The sequence below is a fragment of the Lutjanus erythropterus genome, chromosome 15, assembly GCF_056507025.1.
Source record: "Lutjanus erythropterus isolate fLutEry1 chromosome 15, fLutEry1.hap2, whole genome shotgun sequence".
Taxonomy (NCBI): Eukaryota; Metazoa; Chordata; class Actinopteri; order Lutjaniformes; family Lutjanidae; genus Lutjanus; species Lutjanus erythropterus.
Genome location: NC_139331.1, coordinates 683,999 through 696,987, shown reverse-complemented (window position 1 = coordinate 696,987; position 12,989 = coordinate 683,999).

The window sequence follows — 12,989 nt, the reverse complement described above, 5'->3', positions numbered from 1 at the left end:
GCTCTTCTTCATGTGAAAAATGACTTGTTACTGGCTGCAGACTCAGGTCACTGCTCTGTTGTAGTGCTGCTAGACTTAAGTGCAGCCTTTGACACTATAGAGTACAGAATTTTTATTGACAGGCTGAGTACGTGGGCAGGAATCTCTGGTGTTGTACTGAACTGGTTCTCCTTATATCTGGAAAACAGGAAGTTCTTTGTCTCCATTCAGGATTTTAAGTCAACAACAGCAGACATCACTTGGGACTACCCCAAGGATCAATTCTAGGACCAGTTTTATTCTCCCTCTACATGTTAGCCCTTGGACATATCATTCAGCAACACAACGTCTCCTTCCACTGTTATGCCGATGATACACAGTTCTACCTTTCACTTAAACCTCATGAACTAAACAGTCTCAGCATACTTCATTCCTGTTTATCCAGTGTCAAGGACTGGATGGCAATGAATTTTCTACAGTTCAACAGCAATAAAACAGAGGTTTTGATCTTTGGTCCAGAACGTCACAAATTACAGATACAGTCCTCTCTAGGTCCACTTACCACCAATGTAGAATCTGTAGCAAAGAACCTTGGAGTAACCTTTGACAGTGAACTATCCGTTGAACAGCACACCAGGAAGATCACACAGTCTTGTTTTTACCAGCTAAAAAACATCTCCAAGATTAGACACATGCTCAGTTTTAATGACACAGAAAAAGTCAAACATGCTTTTATATCGTCACGCCTGGACTACTGTAACTCTCTTTTTACCTGTTTAAACTCACACTTGGTCTCACAACTACAACTCATCCAGAACTCAGCAGCCAGATTACTGACTAAATCTAGAAAGTCCTGTCATATCACCCCAATTTTAGCATCCCTGCGCTGGTTACCAGTTCATTTTAGAATACATTTTATATTGTATTAATTACATATAAGGCAATCCATGGTCTTGCTCCAGAATATATTAAGGAGCTTTTAACCCTGTACAGTCCAGCCAGGCCCTTGAGATCAGCCGATCAAAATCTCTTGGCTGTTCCTCAGACCAGACTTAAAACTAAGGGTGACCGTGCCTTTTCAGCTGTGGCCCCTCGGCTCTGGAACAGCCTTCCCCTTAATGTGAGATCAGCAGAATCCACTGAAGCTTTCAAGCAACTTCTTAAATCTCACTTCTATAGAATGGCCTACTATTATTAATGTTTTATTGTTTCATTGTCTTTAAGAAAATGTTTGCATCTTTCTGCTCTAAATGCTTTTTTAAATGTTTCAATATGATCTTTTATGCTTCTGACTCTGTATTTAAATGGTCTGACTTTTTTCCCTTTTTATTCTGGAAATCTTTTAATATGGAAAGCACTTTGCACATAAGCTTGAAAAGTGCTATATAATTATTATTATTATTATTATTATTATTAATAAAAAAAACTGTCCTCTGGGTGCCCCTGTGGCTTGGTTGGTAGAACATTTGTCCCACGTACTGAGTCCTCTCTGAAATCTCTGAATATTATCACTTTAAAGAAAGCAAAGTATATATAAAAAAGAATGTATAGAAGAAAATAAGGAATAAATCTTCTTCCTCAGGCTGTGGAACAGAAGTGTTGTCAAGTAGTCTTCTTCACTGACAAGATAAAGGCTCCGAGTGAACAACCCTCTGGTCTCCTCTGCAGGACACGCTCCACCAGCTCATGATGAAGGCTTTCGCAACCCATTGTTGACTTTGTTTTGAAAATGAGAATTTGTGCCATGACTCCCCTCAGGGAAAAAAAGACATACAAACAGTATTAGTGTCTACTTCAGGTTCACCCTCTCACTGACACATGAATTCACTGGGTGGTTTTAGATGGATTATAAAAACATGTCAGTGTATAAAAAAGATTTTTCTGCATTATCATTAGCACTTAGATTTGGAATGAATACTTGTCACATTTTTATACACCACATCATCAGTGTGGCATGTACGGCTGCCTTGTGATGAACAACATAAACAGTAAAGAAATTAGATTTTCTTTTTAGTGTTTTTTTCTCCGTCACATTATAAAGTATAAACAACGAACAGGTCCAACTTTCTCCAGATCCTAAACAAACACAAGCGTAACAGAATATTTCCTGTGTATCTTACAGATGCTACACAGCAGTTACACAGATCTGCACCTAGTGAAGAATAACAACATAACATTATAGACGGTACTTGATCTGTATACATTCCCAGAAATTTATTACATCTTCACCTGTCCTGCCTTCCTGTCATAGGACAGTTCTGGAGGAGTTCCACACTGTGAAATCTGAAATTGACAGGTTTCTTAAAGAAAAACTTTGGTGTCATGTACAAACATATGACATTTCTGTAACAAAGGTGAAACGGTGGTTAATCATTAGGCTTGGGAAGTTGTGCATTACATGTAACAGGATTATGTTATCAAGATACCAAAAAAGGTCATTATATTTCTTACAGATTACAGTTGCATTCAGTAAAAATGGGCATTACTTAGCAGAATTACAATTTCAAAACACATTTTGAAATAAAGAGCAATATACTACCATGCACAGTACGCACACATTACAACAGTTCACAAATCTCATATAAGTTTCAATACAGTCAGTTCGTTATCATGACCTCTAGTGAAAAATGCTTCACTGGGTGGAACTTTTGCCATTATTTTGTCTTTAAATCAGAAAAGAGGAACAACATCATAGTACAGTGACAATTCTGCCTTCAGCTGTGAAAACAGTCATCATCCAAGTACTCAAAGTGTAATTTAAAGAAACATTTACATTCAAGACCAACCACTACAATTAGCTACACACAAATACAGTTATCTAGCTAACTTGTCAGGGGGGAGGTAATCCAAAAGTAACAAAAGTAAGCAAGTTACATTATTTTAATAATGTGATACTTGGATTAGATTACTGATTACCAGTGGTGGAAAGAGCACTGAAAATCTGTACTCAAGTACAAGTACGGTTACATGGCTAAAATATTACTCAATTACAAGTAAAAGCACTGGTGTTAGAAATATATTTAAGTAGAAGTACAGTGTATTTGTCCACTACTACTACTAATACTATACTACTACTACTACTCAGAGTGTTAGATACTTTAACTGTTGATGTCATTGTCATGTCCAAACTAGATTTGCAAAATGCTGTGCATTTTCCTGAACCACTAGTTGAAAATGCTAATAACTGATTAATCATTAATAATTTGTAAGATACAAAGCACATTTTTTCCCCTCATTTTTAATTTAAATTTTTTTGGGGGTAATTATTTCCTCCTCATTTTAAGTTCAAGGTTAATTTTTATTTTTCAACAAATTGCTCTGCCAGTCAAAACAATGTCAAAATATAATATAAATATCCATGAATACATTTTCAATTGGTTGAATTTTTAACAGCAATGAATCAATTAATGATTAATCATTAACATCCTTACTCCAAATGTGTGCTGGCACAGCTTTTTGTTTTGTTGTTGTATGTTTTTGTTTTCATTGGCTTGTTTTTGATCAGATCACCTGATTGACTACTAAAATATAAACAAGAGATTTGGATATTAATTCAAAAAGTAACTGATTACATAGTGTAATGCTTACTTAAGTAGGAGTAAATCAGCTCATAACAGTACAAGTACTTTTTTATTAAGTGCTTGTATTACTTATTTGTAATACAAGTACTTACTTGTATTATTTATTTAAGTATTTTTAAAGTTACCTCACCAGTCAAGCTAGTCATTGAGTCCATAATTTAACCATCACTTTCAGTGTTTAACTACCTTGAACTTGTCCTCAAATCCTTCCTCTGTTGATGTGGAAGCAGTACAGGAGAACATACATACTGATACTGAAGTCCAAGTTAACTGACAGTCACCTCTGTGATGTATTTCAGATCTTCACTACAGAAATTCTTCAGTCAAGTATCCACTATCCCTGCTCACATTTGGAGATTTGAGTGAGATTTTTACACTGATAAAATCATCCTTCTCTATTGCAGATTCAAATATGAGAGTCAATTAAAACTAAAAATGGCTCTCTGTGTGTATACATATACATATATATATATATATATATATATATATATATATATATATATATATATATATATATATATATATATATATATATATGTATATATATATATATATATGTTGGAGTGGAAAATGTAACTTCTGTGTTGATTATGTTCACAGACAGTTTTCTCTGTTCAGAACGTAACTGTAGAGAATACTGGAAACCCAAATTGTGTAGTTGCATTAGTACAAAAAAAAGTTAAAACAAGTCACAGGAGTGAGACTAAATGTTTCCAAGGCCATGTTATTTTACGGGGCGAGACACTGTTCACTAAATGAACAGTGAGGGTGGCAGCTGTTGTTCTGCAGCTGGTTTGCTGCTCTCAGACATCCAAAGACGTCACTGACTGACTTATAACCACACACCACAGAGCTAGGGTGGAACTATGGCTTACTTGGCAAAAATGTATAGAGTGTTTTTGTGAGTGAGCTTTCTAAAAATGGCCATTCAACCAGCTCTTTGAATAGTGACGTCATGTTCAGACCAGCTGGCAGCAAAGAAAGGCTACATGCCTTTGATGTCACACAGTAAGCTGAGTAGAGGCAGAAATCCATCTGAGACAGATTTTGAGTTTTCCTTTAAAAGAAAAAGTGATTTAGTGATGAAACTGCTTCACCTCAGTTCTATGAAGAACCTGCTTCTGCCTCTGCTCTACTTCACTATGTCTCCAAAAAAGCCATTCACCGACTCCAGAGAGGAGTGTGATGGAATTGAGAATATTGTGTTGGATATAACATGTAGGCTGGAGTACATACTTGGTTTACTCTTGGAAGTAATAATAGTTCCTGGTCTGATTCCTGAATGTTATTTGCCAGCTATCACGTTGATCTGTTTTATAAACAATCAATCAAATGTTTTTTGTATAGCTCAACATCGTATATCACAATTAGTCTCAGGGGGCTTTACAATCTGTACAGTGTGTGACATCCCCTGTCTCATAGACCCTTGAAAGAGTAAGAAAACTTCCTGAAAAAACAAACAAACAAAAAACTTTTAACAGGGGAAAAAAAGGAAGAAACCTCAGGGAGAGCCACCGAAGAGGGACCCTCCTCCCAGGATGGACAGGTGAGCAATCAGCAGGATAGTGAGTCAGTGCCAATGCAACATTGTCAAACTGGGCCCTGCCCACCATAATCATACATAATATAATACAATGTCAGTAGTAAATGCTTTAAAATAACCAGCAACAGCGAAATGCATGGCATAATAAATGCTGAAATTAAAAGACTAGGAAAACAGACTTAATAGAAAGGCCAAGACAGTGATAGAGTCACCTACATGACAAAATCTGGTGTTGGAGCACCGTAACAGATGAAAGCATTATCTGTGACGGCACACCTTCACATTGACAACATTATTCATATTTGCATGTAGGCATTCACTTATAAACAAAAACACATAATCATAATAACAACAATAATAATATTCAACCTACACACAAAGTGAGTTTGTGACAAAATGAAAAAAGTGTGTTGACTCAATTAAGTTACTCTGAATTAACAGACTGGCTTTTTTGAAATAATCAAAGACCTGCTGACAAGGTTTTGAAATAGTAGTGTCAAACAAGCCCTAATGCAGCTGCATTACCTGCATGTATGGTAGTTCTGCCACTGTGTGCAATAGATGTCACAGAACAGCAAAAACACATAAAATATAGATCTCCACCATGGAAACCTTGAAAAGGACAAGCCACAAAACCACATTAACTACAGAAAACAAAATCTATGATACATTAAATGATGAAATATTAAAAAAAAAAACAAGTAAACAATAACAACAACAACAGCAAAAACAGTTACTGAGCTCTCATGTCAACAGATTCATCACCATGACACAACTCTGCAAACTTCATTTGCTGATGAAGACCATGTGAAGTGGTTGAAAAAGCTAGGAGACCTTGAGTTATGTTGTTTCATCATAAATCTGTCATGTATTCTACAGGTAGGAAAGTGTAGATCCAATCAGGAGTGTGCATGATTCATGCTGAGGTAAGTCATGTACTGTTAAACTAAAGACATTATACTTTGTATCTTCAGCAGATGAACTACATCAAAATCTTTTTTATTCCTTCCTCCCCATGTTCCATGTTAGACAGGCTGGATTGAAAACTAATGCATGCACTGATTTTATTGTTTTAATCCTAGTTTAGCAGAGATGTGCAGTGCATAGTTCTACAGTTATAGACCCAGGTCTCAATTAACCAGTGGCAACCAGTCTGGAATGAATGGGTCAAATGCAGGTTGAGCAGTGTAATCCTTTGTCAAACGTGACGTCTTGTGTGAGAATGTTTCTTATAGGCTCACAGTGTCTACATGTCAGTGTGTATTAGAATGAATGGGGACTGTTTACCTGGGGTCAGCCTAAGCTCCTTATCACATTCACCTCCTGAAAGGTTGCATTTCTTCATGTCTGACAAACACACAACCACAATAGTCACAGCATGTACCATTTTAATATGCAGAGGCCATACAATGACCACTTTGTGTGCAGTTGTGCATGTAGGACATTGAACATTGCCTTATTGGCTCATAAGCGACCACCATCAACTGTGCTAACGACAGCTAACATTACTCAATCATATTCAAGACTGGGGACATACGTGTGTGTCCATCCCAATTTTAAGCAAGTTTCATTGCAAATCAGATTGTATTATTTTTAAATACTTAAAAATCTTAACATTTGCAATCCAACATCAATAAATATAATAAAATATAAGTATATAATATACAATATAAAATACAATATAAGACCATCCACTAATTTTCCACTGATTATTTGGATCCAGGTCATGGTGGCAGCAGGCTAAGCAAGGTAGTCCAGACCTCCCTGTCCCCAGTAACATTTTCCTGTTCCTTCCAGGGGATGCCAAGGTGTTCCCAGAGAGCTTTGGGATGGTAAGAGAATCTGGAGGCTGTGAGGCCTCACACTACAGGAGTTTCAGGCCGATTTACTTCAGATTCAACTCTCCTGACAATCTGAGAAGAAATCTGGGCTGCACCTTGGTTGGTACTGACGTACACATTGTTTACATTGCATTGCACGTGAGATCATACATAAACACATTTCGCATGAAATCACATGATACAGTATCTCACAAAAGTGAGTACACCCCTCACATTTCTGCAAATATTTAATTATATCTTTTCATGGGACAACACTGAAGAAATGACACTTTGATACAATGTAAAGTAGTCAGTGTACAGCTTGTATAACAGTGTAAATTTACTGTCCCCTCAAAATAACTCAACACACAGCCATTAATGTCCAAACCACTGGCAACAAAAGTGAGTACACCCCTATTTGAAAATGTCCAAATTGGGCCCAAAGTGTCAATATTTTGTGTGGCCACCATTATTTTCCAGCACTGCCTTAATCCTCTTGGGCATGGAGTTCACCAGAGCTTCACAGGTTGTTACTGGAATCTTCTTCCACTCCTCCATGATGACATCACAGAGCTTCTCAGATTGTCAGGAGAGTTGAATATGAAGTAAATCAGCCTGAAACTCCTGTAGTGTGAGGCCTCACAGCCTCCAGATTCTCTTACCATCCCAAAGCTCTCCATCTCTCACTCTGTCTCCTCATCCATCCATCCATGTTCCTAGCCTGCCTCTCATGCATTCCCAATGAATAAGCCTCAGACATGATCACAAAATGACATTCACAAGTCTCTGTGTAATCACAACAGGAATGTAAACCCATCTAATAGACCACTTAAATCCCCATTTAAAAGACATGTAAGATTAGCTTTGCTCTGTGTTCTTTTTCCTATGAATTCTGATCTTGTGGGGTCAGATTTATTGCGAAAACACTGTTGCGCAAATGTGGGCTCCAGTTTTAATAGAGTTGCAATCTATGTGTGTTGAGCAGCTCATTATGCAGTCAGCTCTGGGACTGCTCCTGGTACTAAACCAGGATGCACACTGTGAGGGAGGAATAGCTTTATAGGCCAAGTTCAGCCATGGGATTTCTTTGAGGTCACTAAACTCGGAAAAGAAATGATAATGTAGTTATCTTTGTTCCAAAATATTTATTTTGGCCAACTCCACTAGAGAAAAAAAATATCAAAATCTTAGGTAAAAAATTAGGGTAAACTGATTTTTACTATTTATTAATGAAACAATTATTAATACCATAGGAAACACGCCTTGCACCAGAACATATCACTTGAGGGCAAATCATTTTCATTAGGAGAACACACAAAATTACAATGGTTGGTGCATCCAGTCAAGCAATAAGCCACTTTGTATGACAACATGAACAGTAACACTGTGTGCACACTGTCACATGGCTTTTTCAATTTTTTTTATTTTTTATTTTAATTTCAATGTATTCTTGTTCTTATTTTTTTTAATGGTTATTATAATTGAAATGGTTAGGCCACTAAGCACTTAGAAGAAATCATAGTTACTGTCTAAAAATGCCCATCCTCCACCCTGACCTCAACACTCTGCACCAAACATTGGACACAATCCAGAATGAATAGAATAGTTAATCGGTGTTTCCCCTATAGTGTATTTGGCATGGCACCCCGCCTACCATAACAACACTAATTTGACCTCTTAAAAACATCATTCAGATGTTGCAAATAGTTTCTTGGTTTTCAACAGTTTTCATTGTGAGATATCATTTGCAGGGGTGGAAGTAACTGATTACAAATGCTCAAATTACTTTTTTGGGGGGTATTTGTACTTTTTTGAGTAGATTTTCAAGTTTTTACTTGTACTTAAATATTTCTTACACTTTGTTACTTTTGAAATCATAGCTGAGTACTGAGTACAATTTAAAGTAATATGCAAACCTTTCATCTGCATTTTTGTGGCCAATCAAGTAATCTGATCATAAATGAGCCAATGAAAACCAGGAAATACAAATGAGAAACAAGACAAAATGTTGCAGCTGCACATTTGTAGCAGGATGTTAATGATTAATCATCATTTAGAATTTAAAAAGATGACCAAAAAAAAAGGAAAAAAAAAATTGTTTTTATCTTAAAAATGTATTAATGATTAATCAATTGTTCGCAATTACAGCTATTGATTAAAGAAAATACACAAAATTTGCAACCCCCTAGTCATAATGCATCAAACATCAACGATTAAAAAGTAACTAATACTCTGAGTACTTTTTGAGATGAACACTTTATACCTTTACTACTTACTTTTACTTGCAAATGAGTAAAGTTTCAGCAATGTAACAGAACCTGTACTTGAGTACAGATTTTCAGTACTCTCTCCACCACTGATCATTTTTGTTCTTTCCGTTCGTTGACAAGCTGAATCAGTCAGTCCTCATCACCTGCACCTTAAGGCTGTCCAGCTGACGGTTACTGGTCATGCAGCCTTAATTAAACACATGCTGTTTGTTAGTACACAGTACAACATCTGTTGTATAAGGCCTGTGTGTGTATGTATGTGTGTGAGTGTGTGTATGAAAATGTGTGTCAATGTACTATGTCGGAAAATGGCTTAAAGTGCATTAAGAGGCTAAACCAAACGATTATGACATTTAAGTCTAAACACAAGACCATTTGTAAAGGAGAAGAAAATGGAAACAGGCAGATGGAAACAGGCACGGGTTCAGTTAGATGAGGTTCAACCCGGGTTTTAGGGTCACCCAACCAGCTTACAAAACAACTGTCCCACAGTCACTGTGCTCCTTTTTTATTCATTATGAACAAAAATGACTTGATCTAGAAGATAATGACTACTTGTATGGTTTTGCTTGCAGCCAATCACTGCTAGCATTGCTTTGATTTGATGTGACACATGACCGGCCCAGTAGGGAGGAACAATTCAAATAGTGCTGTATGAAGAGTTGGCAGCATTGAGATTCCCCCCAAGCGATGAAAAGTATGGCTACATTACACCCCTGTGATATCTGATAGAAAGACACACACAAAATGTGGCAGGATTATTTTATGATGGATATGAAATAAACATTTTTAAAAAGTATCAAACATATTCCTCTGTTATCAGTATCTCTTTAAGGGTCCTCGTATTGGTACTTTATCTTGCAAGGCAATTTGATTTGCGAGATTACAAGATTATGTGAGAATCCATCTTGCCAGGCTATAAATTAGCCATTTATGTCCATACTTAAGTGGTGCAGCCAGTCAGTGTCTTAGGAGGGACCACCGGCAGCTCTGGGCATGGTTTCAGGTGTAACAACAGTGAAAATTGTTCATGGAAGTGACTCATCTCAAACAAACAATGGTGGCTCAGAATTGGAGAGTATTTGTTCACTGAGAGAAGAACAAAACACTGAAGGCTTTTCTCCATGGAAAAGATGTTTTCACTCTTCTCCTGAACAGCTTTGGCAAGACTTTGATTTTCCAACTGGCTTCACTGGTTGATCTGATTGGTTGAAGTTAGCCCATGTTAGATGTGATACACAGATGGTTCATCCAATCACCTGCCAAGTGTTGTTTGAAAGTGCCTGCCCTGTTTTACAGTCCTTTTTTGAAGGATGACTTCCCAGATGACTGTGTAACAGACCATCTGGCATGTCAGGTTAATTGGTACTGGTATCACACAGGAGGCATATGCAACAGTGACATTAGGTGTCATTTCATCTGACTGTAGGTTTGACAGCACTGTTTCAGTTCTGTTGGAATTATTAGAATTACAAGCAAATCAATTTGCAGGTTTGTGTGGCTACGTGGAGTTTCCCACTTCCTGACTTCTCCACTTACATCCCCATTCACTCTATTCTTGGGTGGTATTTACGGTATATCAGGGTATTAAGAAATCCCGACAGTGTGATTTTCAATAATATCATAAAAGATGCTTCTTTGTCTGTTAAATTTATGGAGAAATTCTGTATTGTAGTGTGCAGCTTACCCACCAGGGGTCAGTCTCTGTGCGGCAGCACACTTGAGCAGACAAATATAGCTTACAAGAAGAAGAACAAACATGGCATCTTGGTGATAAAGTTTCAGGGCTAACTAGTTAATAAGTAGATAGATGGCTTCGCCCCTTTTTTGGATTATTTAGGATTTAGTCGAGATGTAAATGTCTAAAGTAAGCTAACAAACTTAATTCATAAAATCTGTCTGGAGCCACAACTTTTAAATAATCTCTTTTCCCTGAGGATATTTCTTTCTTTATTTTTTTCAATTTTGGCATCCATAGCTATCTTATGGAGACTCGGGAAGACTGGCCACCATCAAAATTTAGTTGACAAAATATTTTTTGGTGTAAAGGCTGCATGTTTTTACAGTTATAAAATGTTAGAATCAATTTCCACTGTAAAAAAATCAATGAGACACCTCAACATTTCAAGGCTGTACAGATTTTTTGAGTTTTGAGCCAAACTTTAACTTGAGCTTTGAAATAAACATTAAAAGGTTTTTCCAACCTTTGGTCTTTGAGACAATTTACTTTTCTATTTTAGAAAAAATGAATCTTTGAGTTTTAGAATCTCAAAAAATGTATTTCATACTTTTTTGAATTTCTAAAACTCAAAGAAAAAAAGTTATTTATCTCAACACAAAACTTGTAATTAGTTAAAACTTTTTCAAAGCTTAAGGATTTGAGTAGCCTCAAAACTCAACAATTTATTGCAGTATGTTGCCTTGAAGTTTGGGTTTTCTCAGCTTTTTCATTTTTACAGTGTAGATATACAACAATGCTGAATGAAAATTAAAATGTTAAAGAAAAAATAAAATAACTGTTCATTTCCACACATTTTTTGGCATAGCCACAGGGAGCCAGTGGCGATTGGCTAAAGAGTCGCATGTGCCTCTGGAGCTGCAGGTTGCAGATCCCCAGGTCAGAGTAACGTTTCGTTATGACTGTGTTTAGCAAGCATCACAGAGACAGATTAATGACTGGCTATGGCAACAGAGTTATGGTGAATATTAAGTACAGTGGAGTGCAGTGTAGTTGAGACGTTTTACACCAGTTTTACCCAAATGCCACCTAATACCATATACTCCGGTAAAATGTCAAGAGGGTATGAAGGTATGAAATAATGAATACCACCCAAGCCTAATTCACAGTGAATGACATTTGGTGATACAGGCATTGTACCAGGCTGTTGTGGAGATCTACCAGCCCTCACCTATGGTCATAGTTGGATGAATAAAATCATTGTTTCAAGCGTCTAAAATGAGTTTCCTTTAGAGACATGCTGAAGAAGTTTGACTAGAACTGCCGCTCTTTAACACTAAAGGAGTCAGTTGCGGTTGATCGGGCATCTGATGAGGACACCTCCTGGATGCCTCCCTGTGGAGGTTCTCCAGGTATGTCCAACTGTGAGGAGACCCAAAACACACTGGATGATAATATATTCCATCTGGTGTCTGAAGATCTTGGAAGGAAAGACGGAAAGAAGGTCTTGGCTACCTTGTTTGACCCAACCTCAGACTGTAGAAAATGGACTAATGTAAGAACTTAGCTGTTATCATGTATCTGGAATGTATTAATCTAACTTATTACGTACCTTGTTATTTTTTTTCCAGAGGTTTAGGATTTCCTCATGTCTATATTCTAGTTTCTATTTGCAAAGCACTTGTTAAAACCACATGAGCATATGTTCATATTTTGGACAGAGTTAACACTTTTTACATCTGTGCACTTTTTACTCAGAAATGTTCAGTGACGATCTTCATCAGCAATCCATTGATCACATGAAACTTATGCTATTTCTTCTAGGTGTAGAAAATGTGGACTTCTTATGTTCAAGGAAGACTCCTCTCCATATCAACATATACTTTAACATCTTTCACATAGCAACATTTTTTTTCCTCCTTACATCTCGTGTCTTCCTCCTTATCCTCCCTTCCTCCACCCTTCTTTTGGCCTGCTGGCTTCTGTGTTTGAAGCCAACAAAGACTTTGACACATACTTAAACTGCATGCCAAATGCTGGATGCTTTTATAGAGGTTCTAAAACAAACACCCTTCCAGCCCAGAAGTACGTATTCCATTTGCTTTGTTGTTTCCTATT